The 17,707-nt window shown below is 33.1% G+C and overlaps 1 protein-coding gene across 23 annotated transcripts in view; it reads left to right on the forward strand.

Moving 5' to 3' along the window:
* The first annotated feature begins 1,743 nt into the window (after positions 1-1,743).
* Positions 1,744-17,707, forward strand: part of LOC125646259 (diacylglycerol kinase beta-like) — a 100,437-nt gene continuing 84,473 nt past the window's right edge. For 15 of the 23 annotated variants that reach the window (XM_056140955.1, XM_056140961.1, XM_048872464.2 and 12 more), the window contains exon 1: positions 1,759-1,920. The gene's annotated coding sequence lies outside the window, so the exon portion shown is untranslated. Of the gene's footprint in view, positions 1,921-13,408; positions 13,505-17,707 lie in introns of those variants that run through there. The other 8 variants (XM_056140974.1, XM_056140978.1, XM_056140970.1 and 5 more) reach the window with 7 other exon arrangements.

Consider the following 17,707-nt stretch of genomic DNA (forward strand, 5'->3'; position numbering starts at 1 on the left):
TATATATAAATATATATATATATACACACACACACATATATATAAGCACTAAAGTTCCAACAACACCCGATACCTCAAAGTGTCGGATCCACAACATGGATACAAGGTCAAATACAAATAAATTATACAAAGCACTAAAATGACCAACGACACGTGTCGTTGGTCATTTTAGTGCTTTGTATATATATATATATATAAGCACTGAAAAGGCCACGACACTGTTGGTTATTTAAATATTTAAATAACCAACAGTGTCGTGGCCTTAATAACCAACAGTGTCGTGGCCTTTTCAGTGCTTTTATAAATTTCTTTACTGGCCTTGTATCTTCTCAAATCCGACACTTTAAGAAAGTAGGGTGTTGTTGGGTTTTTGTGCTTTTATATATATATATATATATATATATATATATAGGCCTATATACAGAAATTGTTCCCTGCACTTCAAACGCATAAATATATCTCAAATATATTTCAGAAAAAATCATATTGCCTTTTAAAGAAGATGAACCTAAACTTTGCCACTGTTTCCGTAGAATGAGATTATTTATGCACATAAGGGAATTTTCAAACGCATTGATCAGTCATTCAGGTTAGGGGCGATTTGAAGGTCACAATATAATATGAATATTGAGTGGTTTGATATCATAGAGGAATAATATGTAACCGTTTGACAAGAAAGGTTTTCACGTATACAACTTATCACGTAATAACGGTAGTAAATAACGACAAAATATTATTATGACACTTTCCTCACAATACAACTATATAAGTACCAGTACACTGTGACGTACTTTTTCATTGGGACGTCATAGGACCAGAGCGAAGTGCACAGAGGTACTTTTATAACAGCACTGTGGGGTTTTTAATACTGAGCTGCGTAAAAGTTTATTTATGACTCTCTTTCGAACTATGAAAAAAAAAGAAGAAAAAAAAAAAGGTTTGTGAGAGAGAATATTAGGAAGGACATGTCCTCACACCACTTGTCCTGGTCACTAAGCTAATATTTTGTATCTACATCTTTCACATGCTGTAGGTCACATTTTTTTTTTTTTGGTCCTCATAGTGCAATTCTGTCGTCACAACTTCTCTATCCATTGGTTGAAATTTGTCCTCACTTAACACGTTTTACTGCCCCCCCCCCCCCCTCTCTCTCTGTGTTCTTGTGCTTGTTCGAATTTTTCTTCTTCTGAAGACTATCAAAAGAAGAAACTTTTAGTAGATTTATTAATACGAGCAGCATGAAATTGATTATTGTAATGGGGCACAGTGTGACCTGTTTACTGTGCACGAATGTTTATGACAACTTAAAATCCTGTTGTGGTTTTCCTGTGTAAAAATGATAATCATGACAATGTTCATCCTTTGTTCTGCACCCATGTTTAAAATATACTGTAGTAGGCCTAAGTCAAAATCTATGCCTTTTGGGACCCTTGATTGGTCAACACAAACCACAAAATTTTTTAAAAGTCGAAACACTTTCTTATAGCCTATATAAATTTATACATTGCGCATCTAGACAATATTTTCTCAGTAGATGAAGGGGAGACAATAAGCTTTGCCAGCTGTCAATATTTTTAATGACACACCTCACTGGCTGCGAAGCAAGGTTTCTGTTTAAAAATAATTTTCATACAAACTGTATGTGTTAAGTACTTTAGCATACTGATAATCTGATATAACATGCATTTGGAAAGGAAAAACAAAATATTCCGGATCCCCTTGGTTCGCCTCTAAATTTAATCAAGATACAGTCGAGAAAACGCGTGGGTGTTGAGCTCGACAGTTGTGCGAGTTACTCTTCATTAAGGAGATTGAAAAGCTCTAAGTACCGATCGAGGAATGATTTTCATGTTACCAGAAACCCTACACCATTGTATACCACATGAATTTAGTGCGATAGAAGGAACTCTTAATATACAGGTAAGAGCGCCCACTAGTTTAAGAAAGAGACATGAAAAAATGTAAGCAATATTGGAATCTTCATGGTAGATATTAATAGAACAACAAGTGCACCGACCTCGGCTAAATAGACATTTTTTCATGATGGTTTGTTTACATGTACACTGTTCGCCGTCCCAAACAGCGAAAGTGGCATGCCTTTGAAAAAAAGAACATGAAGCGAGATGTGTGTGTGGAATTAACATTTTCCGTAATCTCTTAATTTAAGTTTCATTGATTTTTTTTTGTTTTAAAAATTTTGTTTACGTTGGGAAACAGAAGCTGACCAACCTTAATATTGTCACGCTGTGTAGATTTCGTGAAAAAAATAAATTGATAACTCAAAGAGTTTTACAGGTAAATAAATGAGAAGCATGCATTTCTGTTAAGAAGGAGAATCTGGCACAGACCAAGTCAGTGTAAGTGTTACAAAAGATAAGGTCAAGCTAAGAACAGTAGAATGTGTATTCATTCCCGGATATCCACGGCTCATTCACAATTTCAGCAGTTTAATGGTAGGCTATAGGTATGCTACATCTGCTAACAATATTTTTCTGCTTGTTAAGTCATGAAATGGCCGGCTGTTCATAGATTATACTAACCATGCAAAATGCTGTACGTGAGATAGATGTATCTGTGTATGAACATTTCTGAGTGCATGATGTTTTTGTTAGAGGTAAGGGGGTTGTCACCTTTCTATGATACAATTAAACCCTATTCCTTTGTTGCATGTTTCAGAGCTTAAATTATGCATTAAAAAAAAGAGAGAACTAGATTCACAAACTATATAAGAATTGTTTTTAAGATTCTGAATCGATAAAATGACCTGAAAGTAATGATATGAAATACAATATTGATGTACAAGTTATTTTAAAATTTAATGATGTATTTTTGGCTTTGATAGTTCAGTTTCTGCAGTATATATAATGTTGTTTTTTGGTTTTTTTTTTTTTTTTTTTACATTCCTTTGAGAATTTCTTATCCATGTCAAAATGTCACCAGCTATAGGGATGTGCCACAAATTTAGATCTATGCATATATAATTATATCACTCAGGGCTGTAGCTGCAAGGGATCTTTATCATGCCAATGCCTGTCGCAACACAGGATCATAGTTATAAGAATTAAGGCCTCATTTTCAGGGTTTTTCAGGGTTGGGTGAAGGAGCATTCACCACTAACTATTATCTTAGGTTTAAGACACAAACGGGAAATGAACCCATAACCTTCTAGTCACAGGTGCTCTAACATTGAGCCACTGCAACTACATTCTCCCAACAGAGGGCGCACTACGCAAGCTCCACTATCGTTTTTGTACAAGATTCTGGTTCCAGTTTTTGACATATCAATATATTTTAAAGTAATCAGATCATGAAAACTGTTTTTATTTTATTAATGATTAAACCATGTGATTTTATTCCCTGAATCTCAGACTATGTTATGAATAGATACACATGAAATTCCATATAAAAGTAAACAAACCCTTGTGTCAAGAAAGTGCAGAAGAACAACAATTGAAACATTGTACAAGGTAAGGAAAATTTAAAGGGACTGATTCACGATTTCCCCCCAAATTTTGTTTTTTACTTTAAAACTTTAAATGATTAAAATCTCAGTCTAATATGTTAAGAAGGTTCCACAAAATATATTAAGGTTATTCATCATGACAGAAGCTCATTATAGAGAGTTAACTATTTGTTTTGAAAACAAAGATTGAGGTTTGTTATTGTTTACGAAGTTTTCAAAATAAATGGATATTGATCCAAGTTTATTGTATATATGACATCTCATTGACAAGTATACTTTAGGTAAAATGTGTCATTTAATAAAAAGTTGAAAGTTTTGATTGTACAAAATGAAGATGCTTTGAATTACAAAATTAATGTTTCACAGGTTTGTTTGTTTACATAAAAAGACCCGAGTCTCTGTTTACATAACACAGAATCAAAGCTAAATTATTGCTCTTATCCTTGCATTCAGACGGTCCAAATTTTGGTTGTCAACATTAAATGAGTTATATTTCTAATTTTTAACATCAGAAATGAAAAATATTTCTTTTGAAAAATGTGAACCAGTCCCTTTAATATTGAAGAGTTGGATAGCCTCACACACACAACTTCAATCATCATAGTACTTAGTATACATGACTTAATTTTCAAATAAACTATTCAGACATTCCAAACAAGCACATTATCGTCAGCAGGTTTTGACTGAAAACCGTTACCTTTTCTGTCATTTACTGTACAAGTGTTATACATTTTTCATCAATTCATGTGTTTTTACTGGCATGCTAGCTTGCCACATTGCATGGATTGCATGCTTTTCATCCACCATTTCTTTTCATGTGATGAAATTGCCACCCGATACAGGAAATATTTTCCATGTGTTGAAGCTTTTGTTAACACATCCTCTGTTATTCAGACAATGTATTGGTGTATATGCTAGTTGTCATGAGGCCTAAAGAATATTCTTTTTGGATGCCTTAAAGATCACAGGGCATATTGGTTTTGGTCTAGTGTTCTTGTTGTCTTCATCTAAAATGAACCTCTCATAACTTTTGAACTGATTTCATACTTGGTGAAGGTCACTGCTGCTGACTGTTAAAGGTCAAAGTCATTCATCAAGGTCAAGGTCAAATTTAACATAATTGGGGAAATAATTACTGTGTAGGAGGACTATATTAGAGTCAAAATATTTTGTTGGGAACTAAGTGTTGAACCTGAATGGTTAAGATTTTATTTCTAACAAAATTTTAAGACCAATGAGGTGTTATATATATATATATATATATATATATATATATATATATATTATATAATATCAACATCCAACAAGTTAATTATTAAGTTTTGTTATACTATTTTGGTGTATCGAACATATATAAAGTACAGTTTTTCTACCTTTACAGATGATGTTTGACATTAGGTTTGTTTCCTTCAGAAATTCAATATGGTGCCAGGATGGTAGTGGAATATAGATATACATGTAGTAACCTTGCTATTGAACTCTTAGTCTACTGGAATTTGCATATCAAAAATACTGTGCATCTACCCCACTGGCATAAAAGTTTATTGTGTACCATGATGGTACAAAAAAATAATTAAGCTCTTGTATATATCTTAACCCAAGTCAAGAGGTTTGTGGATGATAGAGTAGATAATTATTAAGGAGGTTTGTGGATGATAGAGGGAGATAATTATTAAGGAGGTTTGTGGATGATAGAGGAGATAATTATTAAGGAGTTTTGTGGATGATAGAGGGAGATAATTATTAAGGAGGTTTGTGGATGATAGAGGGAGATAATTATTAAGGATGTTTGTGGATGATAGAGGGAGATAATTATTAAGGATGTTTGTGGATGATAGAGGGAGATAATTATTAAGGAGTTTTGTGGATGATAGAGGGAGATAATTATTAAGGAGGTTTGTGGATGATAGAGGGAGATAATTATTAAGGAGTTTTGTGGATGATAGAGGGAGATAATTATTAAGGAGTTTTGTGGATGATAGAGGGAGATAATTATTAAGGATGTTTGTGGATGATAGAGGGAGATAATTATTAAGGAGGTTTGTGATGATAGAGGAGATAATTATTAAGTGAAAATTCGATTAATACCAATGTTTTATTATATTACTAATGAGTTATGAAAATACATCAATCAAATGTGTTAAAAATCTAAATTTGAAGAGATTCAAGCAAATGATGTAGATAATCTCCTGATATGTACAGTGTAACATCGCATGCATGAATGGTTTTATGTACTATAGTTATGTATAAATATCAGATCAAACAGTTTCCTTCTGTTGAAATGAACACATTAAGAGAGCAATGCACTTTTAACATCAGTTTATATTTGCTTTAAGAATTCCATTTAGGACCCTACCTTTACTAACTGACATTTCATCAGTGGATTTGCTACATATGCTTTATAAGGAGAATCAAAACAGGTTTTATAATAATCTATAAAAGTTGCTAAATGCAAGTTAAAAATTGCAATTGCATGCAAGTGAAAATTCCGAAGTGGTCACAATTTTCTGCAGGTGAAGAATAAACCAGATTATTTTCCCCTGGATTTTCTTGGTTTATTAATATTGGCTGTACCTTGAAGTTTACAATGATTTCATCTTGTGCATTGAAACACTTCACCAAATGATTAGAAACGTATTGTAAAAGTAAATGTGGATCCATATCATTGAATCAGTAACTTGAAGGCTAATGTCATCTCAGGGACTGGTATAGTCAAAAACTTTGTGTTATTTGTAGGGCATTTTTCAATTAGATTCTGATTTTTAAAAATAAAGTCTTCAAATGTTTTAGATATATATTTTAAAGTATATACTAATAGTATTCAAGATTTCAAGCCATATGTTGTAAATATACCTGTAGGTGTTGGATCTCTGGACAGGAAGTACGCCACACAAATGATGTCCCCTTACTCCCCTATGACCCCTCACCAATGATATGTTGTCTGATAATTCATTAAATGTTAAATGGAAGAAATCTTATTTTTATTATTGCACTTTATTTTGATACCGAGGCATGCTTGTTTTCCTAAATTTCTGTTAATAAAGCATTGGATTGAAAAATGCTAGAAAAACTCCATTTTGCTAGCTGGAAAAAAAATCCAGTGGCTAAAATTTGCTACTAGTAAACAAAGTTAATTTGATCCCTATATAAGAACCAATACTTCTGAGTTGTTAAACGGACTAGTTTATTATGTTTGCAAACAAACTAGTGAGATTTTAATTGAGTGATTTAAACCATCCTAAATTTGCAGACACAAACTTTAAACTTTTAAAAGACTTATATTATGCATCTCTGTGCATATATAATGAGCTGTCATAATGTACAACCTTAAATTTTTGTGTGAATCCCTTTATTATAAACACATCAAACTGTAGATTTTGATCGTGCATTTAAAAAAAAAAAGCGAAAAACAAAAATTTGGGGAAATTCTTGAATAAGTATATTATTTGATAGCTACACAAGAAAGTCAAAACAAGATTATACTTAGAATTGTATTGTTAAGTACCGGTACTTCTTAAATTGTACCATGGAAATATCAAATAATTAGTAATAATAATTTTCTCTTCAAAATGTCACCCTTATGACACTTTGGGAATTAAATAAGGGGGCACTAATCTTGCAAATTTGATTGATTGTAGATGATTAACGGCAACACAACTTTGTGATAAACGGGATGGCTTCAGCTTCTCCATCGTCAACTTCCCATATCTATGTAGCAACATTCCATTATCACTTGCATATGGTGTTTATGTCTCTCAATTGATTCAATATGTGATAGCATGTTATACATATGATGAATTTTTTAAATTGAGGAAGGCTTCTGACAAATATAAGTTGATGTTACAAAGGTTTTATGGTAACAGTCTCGATTGATGTCAGCATTTTACAAATGTTGTGGTAACTGTTATAATGATCTTTATTTGCAAATACAACCCGTCATTAGATTGAATGTTGTGTGACGCATTTCATACTGATTGTTAGGCCATTCCTTACATTCTAATTTTGACTATGGATTACTCTGTTTACCTCAGATCAAGATATAGGGCTCACGGCAGGTATGGCCAGTCAACAGGGGATGCTTACTCCTCCTAGGCACCTGATCCCATCTCGGGTGTGTCCAGGGGTCCGTGTTTGCCAAACTCTTAATTTTGCATTCTTTATGGGATTTATGAGATTGATCATTGTTCGTTATCTTCACTTTTTTCAAAGTTATACAATTTAAAAATTTTCAAATCAGGCAGTGCATGAACTTTATCATGCAAGTGTAATGTTTAATATGGGTCATATTAGACACTGTTGTGACAGGAATGTTAGTGTAAAAAGAAAGTGACAATTCCTTCGACATTTTCATTTGGCAATATTTTTTTTAAAATAATGAAGCAGTCATAAGACACAAGTTTGCTTTAAAACACCAGGGTTCTTTGTTATAGTTACTAGTAACAATAATTGAATTCTTGTACTGAATCTTAGCATCATAAGAATTGCTTTACAAATTATTAGTATGAAAAAATATATTGTAAGGTATGTGGGTAGGCATTGGATAATTAATACCCACAACTCACCCACCCACCCCCCTTCAAAACTTATACAAATGAAATGAATTTAAGTTTCATTTTATTATTTTTGTATGATGTTATTGAGATCTAAGATCAGATTGTTAGGCCATTCTTGGTACATTGATTTTGACTAAGGATATCTCTGTTTACCTGGTCAAGATGGCTCATGGTAGGTGTGGCCGGTCGACAGCTAGGGGATGGTTACTCCTCCTAGGCACCTGATCCCACCTCTGGTATATCCAGGGGTACGTGTTTGCCCAACTCTCTATTTTGTATTGCTGATAGGAATTATGAGATTAATCACAATTCGTTATCTTCACCTTTCATCGTATATGCCTGTGTTTAGATGAGACTTATTATGATACAGCAATGTCTGTACCTTACTCCGTTCAGGGTTTTCTGTTTCTATTTTTCTGTCAAATATCAAGCTGAAACTTAAAATGTACATAGCTTTTATGTTGGTCAGTCTAGATCATGTTGCAATTTTGATCCATTTCAACCTGTCTTGCAGGAGTTTTGTCCCTTTATTTGAAAATTAATGTTACATGTATATATAGGGGGGTACATAATTTGTCTGGCTAACTCCTCCCACAATTTACAAGTGAGGACCTTCTTATTTTACAGAGTGTTTGTGTTGGTGTTGCAGATGTGCATCTGGCAAGGATTTTGGTTTTCTTTTATTTTTGAGAAAATTACAGGTTGTTGAACTTAGTCTATTTTGAGGAAATATTTTTGTAAAGTGAGTGCATGGTTTGTCCTTTTAACTCCTCTCACAGTTTAGAAGCTAGGGTCTTTGTAAATAAGATGTGAGTAGTGCAGAAATGTTTAATTTTCTTTCATGTTTAAAATATTTATGGTTGTTGAACTTAGGGAATATTTTACACAGAGAACTGTTGGTTTGTGTATGTTACAGTTTTTAAGCTACGATCTATTATTCATATGATGCAAAGAAGGCATTTCAGAGCCTGATGATGACTGGTACTACCTTATAAACAAAGTTCTACAAATCAGGGTTTAAGAAACACACCTGAAAAATACACAGTTTTTCACCATGGAAATTAGAATTTTGTCTCTCTGAAGAAAGAAAGTTTGATGTTATATAAAAAATGAGTGTATGCCACTGCTTAGATTTACTGAATATATAACTATTCATTGACAAACAAACTAACATGTTATAAATTAGAGGAATTAACATCAATTTTATTTAATCAAGGGAAAATGTTTTTCAGCAACAGATTTTGTGTACTTTGACTTCGTGGCGTGCAAGATTGAGTGATGGCATAGGCATGGATTATGTCATACAGGTTTTGAATAATAGTTTTCAGAAATTCTTCAAATATTGTTGTCATTCACCACAAATTTAAAGAAATGTTTGCATTTACATCTTTGTTATCATATGAAGAAACACGCGAAAGCATAAAATGTTATGATGTTCAAGCTTGCTCTCCCTTGAGTCCATGCACACTAAATGCAACCTGAGTTTATAAATTGAGTAATAATGCTGATCTTAACAAGATTTAGATTTTGATATGTCAGTCTTTATGATTACTGTGGAACAATATATTTGCTACCCTATTCTTTTTCATGCATAGATCAACAATTTTATCACCAAGTATACCAAATTAACACCAAATACCAGTATAGCATCTGATCTACGAATCACTTAGTTAACATATTTGATATGAATAGTCAATTTTGATCTGTTGCTTGTTGGGAGCTCGATATAGTGAATGAAATATGATCAGCTCAGATGCTTTGATGTATGCCAATCGCTTATGCTGAATTTGTTGACATGGAAACCCTTATTTCTATTACCTATAATGCTCAAAGGGTGTATTGTTTGTTGATGGAGGAGGGGGGATTGATGCATGCTTAAGTAACTATGTATGAAATATGATAATGTAATATTTCTGTACAATTCGTTAAATGAAATCCTTATTCATGAATATATGCTTTACGAACAGCAGCAATCCTGCATCGTATCAAAACACGTACCAGATCATGAAGCTTGATATACTCCCACATTTTATATTATTAGCAGTCATTTATTAGGCTACCTTTACTAATGCAGTATATATGAAAAAGTGCACAAATTTTGGATGAGATACCCCTTGGTAGGTTGACAATTGTTTCTCTAGGGGGGAAAATTTTCAATGTTACCCTCAACTACAAACAAAATTTGTATTATTGTATACTGAATGTTATATAAACAGCAAAGCAGAAAAACTTGCATCTGTTGACATTGATCATGCATTCACTGTCACACTATATTTCATAAATTGATACGGGTAGTCGCGTTAATTACAAATGCTCAAATAACAATCTGAGGCAAACCCTACGTGCATAAATTTGACACATGTGATAATCTTTTATGATATCACCCGTTGTCAAGTACTGTTATCCGTTGCTAGATACTATCACCCTGGAGCGCATGCTTTCTGTTCTCAGAGGGTTATTTAGCAATATGTTTATTAAATGTTTCTTAACCAATCAGATTCAAGTATTTTACATGAAAGTATAATAATATGTATATTATTCTATATAGCTTCTCCGGGATCAGTAAATATATTGTACTCCACAGGTAGTTAAAGCATCATATTGACCAAAAAATGTCAATAATTGTATATCATTATACGCTTCCATTTAGTTTCTTCCTGTTTGATTTTCTCATAAAGCATAGATAAACATACACTAGCTAGCACTATTTTTTTTTGGTGTCTTGTTCAAATTTTTCAATTAAGTAAACTGAAACAATTTTGTTGATTCAGAAAAATAGTTGGCTATTTGTGGGTTCCTCGCTTGACAAATGAACATGCTATACAGGGCTCGAAATTAATATATTCCCGTCAGTCTGTGACTGGTTAAAAGTCTGGCGGACTGATCAACTGACATTTGTTTTAGTCAGTCCGATGGGACTGGTTAATTTTCTAAAGCATCATTTTGGAAAATATACTTATTAATATGAAATCTTATACACACATTTATACACACACGTCTGATATCTGTAGATATCTGTAGATATCAGACAAATCTGATTCGTAAATATAAATCTCACATAATTAAGTGTTACAATATTGTCTGTGGCATATTGAGTTAAATTTCATTTTGATAACATTAACAAAATATGTTTAATTATTTCTGGAAAACTCTGTTGGACTGGTAAGTTTTTCGGCAGACTGGTTGAAATTATACCCCATCAGTCCCGCTGGACTGGTGACATAAAAAGTTAACTTCAAGCCCTGCTATATCCATTACACGTACCACATGGTCACTATACTGGTCCAATTCAGGGAAACAGAAGAAAAGAACTACAGGGGAGAACAATTTTCCAGAAAAAGTCACATTGTTATATAAACTTTCATTGGGGTTTTATGGCGAATGTAATATCATTCAGAAATTATATTAATTTAGCATTATATCTTCAATATTCTGAGTAACGTACACTCTGCTGCAGAATATATAGTCTTGCATTAATTCCTCTCAAGAATCATGTCAAAAAGATGTGTTTATTCTTCACTCAGAGCACAAATTCACTATTTCCCACCATCCAATGTGCCCTGTGGGGGGGTATTAGTCCCGCTAGGACAGTTCTAGTTGCAAGAAAAAAGAATAAGCAAGTAAGCAATTAGTCCCAAAATGATTAAGATTGGATATCGCCATTACAAAAAAAGATATATATCATTTGAAAGTGGCAAACTTAAAATGTGTAAACATTACCTATATCATGCTACATACATGTGTACATTGTCGTAAGAGATGTACGTGTTAAAAGTTCCTATATATCCACATACTAAAGGCATTGCGATGTTTGAAGATTTACTTATTAAAAATATTGCATTTGTTTGGCCTAAAGTCTTAAATTAGAATTAATATGGATGAGCAAAATCTAGCCCAATAGGTTTATTTTCCATTGTTACTCTGAAATAATACTTATAGTTTTCAACTAATATAACCGTTATAAAGAAAACTTGTCCAAATATTTAATTAATAAACACAATAATGATGAGTTATATTCCATTTCTGATATTTATGCACCAATGAGATAACAAATTACTCAATGTTGAATTTAGAATATACGCATCAATGTACATTGGAAACGCATTTGGAGTGATTGCCCTTTGCTCCATTAAAATGTATAAATACCACAAACCCATGATACTGACAGTCTGACAGCAAAGCATTATAATAATGTACATCATTATCGGCTGAAAACACATGTAAGCTTTTCTGATACCTTTTTGTCAGATGTCTGTAAACATTTAATACTACTTTTAACTTCCTCAGAACCACAGGTCTGATTTCAACCAAATATGCCATAAAGCATGCTTGGGTATTTGCATGTTCAAATGAAGTGCCACACCCATTTTGAAGTGAAGTTAATCAAGAATAAGAGAAAATTTTGTGGCATCTTTCAAAAATATTCTTCTGAAGAACCACTGGGCCAGTTTCAATTAAACTTGGCACAAATCATCCTTGGGTAAAGGGGATTCACGTTTGTTCAAATGAATGACTGTACCCTCTCCAAAGGGTAGATAATCAAGAAAAAAATAGGCTGGTGTCATTCAAAAATCTTACATACGACTGCATGATCCGGAAAACTTGACTGAAAGCTTCCTAAGCCTAGATGTTTGTACAATTTCATAGCACTACCTAGCATTACATAGGGACTACGATTCAGCATTGTAGTGTTAGTCATATTGGTATTGTCAGGCATCCTCATGTGATGTCATTAGTTTGGTTATGTGGTTTAACCCTTTGGGGCTATAGGTTGTATATAGAGCGTTATTCTCTACATGAAGAGTTCAAGACTATGATTTCAGTTTTCAGTCTTTTAATTGTTACACAGATGAATGATGAAGATTGAAAAAGTTGTAATTATTTCCCTAGCAACAGGTCAAGGTTATGTGAGTGCATACTGTGTGCTATAGAAGAAAGAATTTGTGGAAACAGTGAAAATATTTAGTCTTTTATTTGCAACGGAGATTGTAGGAGGGAAGGAATTTTAACACATTGATTTCTATAGGCCAAAGGTCAAAATCATCCGAATCAAAAATTGTTAGTTTAAATAATATTCAATGATTGGTGCTCTATTGTAAGGGGGTGGTCTTGTGGCTGTGTGATGCCTTTGTTGTGAGGTAGCTATAATATTGAATATATAATCTACAAGCAAACATACTTTGCAAGAGATACACTTTTTTCTTCTTTTTAAAGGTATAACATTGTGAACAGACTGTATGCATGCATGCTCATATACAACAAAGAAGTGATAATGTAAACTTCAATAAACTCTGAATCTTTAAAAAAAAATTGTAGAAAAACTCGAGAAGAGAATGTTGAATATTTCATACTTCCTCATTCTGGGGCCGGAAAAAATGAGAGTGTCATTGTGAGAGGACCCTCTGGCATGATATGTACCCTTAGGTTACATATTGTCCATTATGATCAACACTTTTGTGAAAACAAGGCAGGATTAAAATAAGCTCATGTAAGTTTGTGTCATCAATCAATAGCTATATTTCTTTTCTATAAAATGATAAAGATGATTAAAGTTTAGATAGTGTTAAATTATTAAAAGTGGTATAGCTTCATATAATTACACTGCGATAATTGCTTTGCCAGTTTTAAGTAAATCATCACCTCTTTGGCCAATTGAGTGCCATTTCTTCATTGTATGAAATGTGGCAAGATGAAATTCTCTGGTAACCCAAATACGTCATTTACCCCTCCAACAAAAGAGCAATTTTGTAAGAAAATAACATTTCTTGTGACCTACAATGAACTTATTCTCAGACAATTCAATATATTAATTCACCAGGGTCTATTTTAAGGTGATTTTGACAAGCATTCCTCGTCTTATTCTATCTGAAGCACAAATCATCCTCTTGGTCTGACAGAATTTCCATTTCACGAAATGTAAATTAATAAATCCATCATACAATCACCCTGTATGATGTATTGATCTTCTTGTGACATATCTTGATGATGAATTTGGATTTTTTTTTCTTCTTGCCAACCTCTGAGTAAGGTGTACAATGGAAGTTTCAAATGATGATTTAATGCATCCAATGCTAGTGCTATTGTGAATTTTCAGATCATGAAAATTTTGCAATCAGATTCTATAATTAACACATATTTTTGTTAAATAAATTGTATTTAAAAAGTATGGTATGTTAAATATTAATCTACTGTATTCACCAGAATTTGGAATGTGATGGGCATCATATGACAAAGATATGCATAAAATATTTAGGTTTAATTTATTCATAAAATGGTTGGCCATTCATGTTTATATGTATAGTTTAGCAGTGCTTTTTACAAAATGTATGTATTAAAGGCTATATAGCTATACCAACATTCACTATCTGTTAACAGGTGAACAGTGCTAGCAGCCATGTAGTAATCACAGCAGGGTGAAGCCATGTTTAATTAATTAAATTTCCAATGGTTTTGCCTTTGATATCTCTATACCAGGTCAACACTTTCTAAAAACATGCAGTTCAGATATATTGTTGTTACATGTAAGGGCTTGGTCCGTCTGTCTGTCTGTCTGCCCGCTTTTATTTTAATCAGTAACCATTTAATGTTTTGGAATATGATAGCTATAGGTTTTGGAAGTTTTAGTTTTACCCAAGGGGCAAATGGGGGTCAAAAACCAAGTTGATGGTGTCCTATAGATGTGCAATAAGGTTTCAGAATTTTCATTTACACCCTGGGGGCCAATTGGAGGTTGAAAAATTAAGTTACATTTTTTTTTTTATAGAAAGACCTGGTTCCCAGAATTCCTCTTGCATTTTATGCAGAAGCCAAATCATCTGTTGGGAGACGATTGATGGTAGATCTACATACATTTTATAGCTCAACAAATTTTGACTTTTTGTATGTAATCTGAACAACCAATTATTACCTTTACAATACGGTAATGTCTGAAATAGTAATGATAACCAGTGTTATAGGATTAGAATTTTGAAATAAACACAAATGGCTGTGGTCTTGTTTTTGATTTAAAGAAATACAGGATTATGGAACTCAGTTGAAAAAAGATCTACCTTACTAAATTACCATCACTTATTGTGCATTCTGGACTTCATTTCAACCAAATACAATCTATATATCTACTAATATTCTCCCTATGATTTTACAGATTTTTATAAATATTGTTGAGTGAAAAGATTTTTATGAAAAGATATTTCTAATATAAATTAGCTCAGATTACAATTTGAAGTTTCAGAAACTCTCTTGCTTTAATTATGTCCCCTTGTGGGAACCATTTGAATTAAGGATGTATGCTACACCAGAGAAATCTGATATGGATGAAAAGTCGAGGACATGTACGTACAACAATATTTTGAAATTGAAAACTTTCAAATTTACTTTATTTAGTCAAAAAATGCAGTTTTAGTTGAAAGCAATCGACATGCTAACCTACTGAGCTACTCAGCTTGACGAGAAGTTTTGAGATGAATAGACAAATATTGCTGATATTTATATTTTCATCCATGTTTTAAAAGGAAGTCAGCCATTTAATGACGATGTAGAGTACCTCCTTAAACTGAATGTACTTGAGGATGCTTTCATCTTTATTTGACATAATTGCCTAGCTAAGCTATTGTTCCAGAGAAGATTTTGAAATTTTGCCCCTCCCCCATCATGGCCTCATTCTAAGCCTCATTTGAACAAACTTGTGATGATGCTTCTGTCTTAAAGTTGTGCAACTAAATCTAGGGGTTCAGAAAAAAGATTTTAACTAAACCCACCACATTTTGACTGTTACCTAACTGTATGTATCTTGATCCTCTTGAAAAGTGCACAAGACCCTTTATCTTAACAATCAAACAAGGATGAGATGAAAATAGCTAGGCTTAAATGAGTCTTGAGAAAGAGATTTTTGAAATGTAGCATCCAGTTTTTCTTAAAAATTTATTATCCTCCCTTTGAATAGGGAAAGTCCCTTCATTTGAACTTCACCCAAGGATAATTTGTGCCAAGTTGTTTGAAATTTTCAGGCTCTTCTGGTTCTTTAGAAGATTTTTTGAAATGTGATATATCCCAAGTTTTTTTTTTTATAATTCTTATCATCTTCCTTTGACGAGAGTCTCAGGCCCTTGATTTGAACAAGTTAGGTTAAAATTGGTCCAGTGCTTCTTAATTTTTGAAGGAGATTTTCAAAATATAACATACAATTTTTCATGATTTGTTTTGATCGGAAAAGCTCACTCGAGTCTCAGGTGAGCTAAAACTCAGTTGCTCCATCTAAAGCAAGTTTTATTGCTGTTATTCTTAAATGTTTCATCCCGTGGGGATCCGGGTTAGAATAGGTCCTCAATACTCCTTGCTTGTCGTAAGAGGGGACTAAATTGGGTGGTCCTTCGGATGAGACCACAAAAACCGAGGTCCTGTACGTGTCACAGCACTGAGCAGGTGTGGCATATGATAAAGATCCCTCCCTGCTCAATGGCCCTAAGTGTCTAGCATTAGGCCTAAATTTTGCAGGCCTTCACCGGCAATGGTGATGTCTCCATATGAGTGAAAGATTCTCGATAGTTCCTTTGAATATTAAACAATATACAATCAATCAATAAATGTTTCATTCATGCAAGTGTCATCATAGAACAGGAATTTTGTCCCTCCGCCGCAGAAAGGGACATATTGTTTTAGTGTGAATTCTAGTGTGAATGCCATACCTTTTTTGTCTTTTGACATAGTCCTTTGATATTTGCAAATACCATGGTATTTGGGTATACCGTAATAAAATAGTGTGTCACGTACCATTTTTGATGACATTTGACCTTGACTATTTATGTAAAGGTCAAAGAATAGAATTTTTGGGGCATTTTTTGGGGGTCATATTAAGCTTTTGATATTTGATATGTGTGTGATAAGACAGTGTGTCGCATACCATTTTTGATGACCTTTGATCTTGACCTTTGAAGTAAATGTCAAATAATAGAACTTTTGGGTATTTTCATTGTCTGGACCATATCATTTTTGTCTTTTAACATCTATAGGCCTTTGATATCTAAGACAGTGTGTCGTGTGCCATTTTTGGTGACCCTTGACCTTTTATCTAAAGGTCAAATGATAGAATTTTTTGGACATTTTTTTTGTCCGGACCATAATTTTTTTGTCTTTTGACATTAGGCCTTTGGTATCTGGTGTGTCAATGGTATATCATGATAAGACAGTGTGTCACAATATGGCAATTTTAATGATCTCTAAAAGATGTCAAAAACACTTGCAACTACAGAAAATGGAAGTGTACTAAAACAATTCTTCCTAGTTTGATATTAAACTTCAGCCTGGAAAGTACCATGCATGATTTTATCATAAAAGAAAGTTAAAATTGATATCCTAAGCTTTTAATATAGGAATCTCAAATGCAGGTATTTAGAAGAATTTGACCCTTATTTGTTCTTACTTTGATACCCTTGAACCTAATTAAGATTTAAAGCTTTTTGCGGTACATCTACCAGATAATGCCCACTCATAGGCAATTAAAGCACTCTTAAGATGTATTAAGAGGGAGTTTCAATGACAAGATAGAGACAGACTTACATGGATAATTACTGCATGTACAAATGTAGGTATCATGCATATCGATGATGTAGGAATATATCTGGACAGCTGTTGTGTGTTATATGAATATTAGTAACTTTGCCAAAAATATTTTCACTACACTGCCATTGTTTAT

This window comes from Ostrea edulis, chromosome 6 (assembly GCF_947568905.1).
Source record: "Ostrea edulis chromosome 6, xbOstEdul1.1, whole genome shotgun sequence".
Lineage (NCBI taxonomy): Eukaryota > Metazoa > Mollusca > Bivalvia > Ostreida > Ostreidae > Ostrea > Ostrea edulis.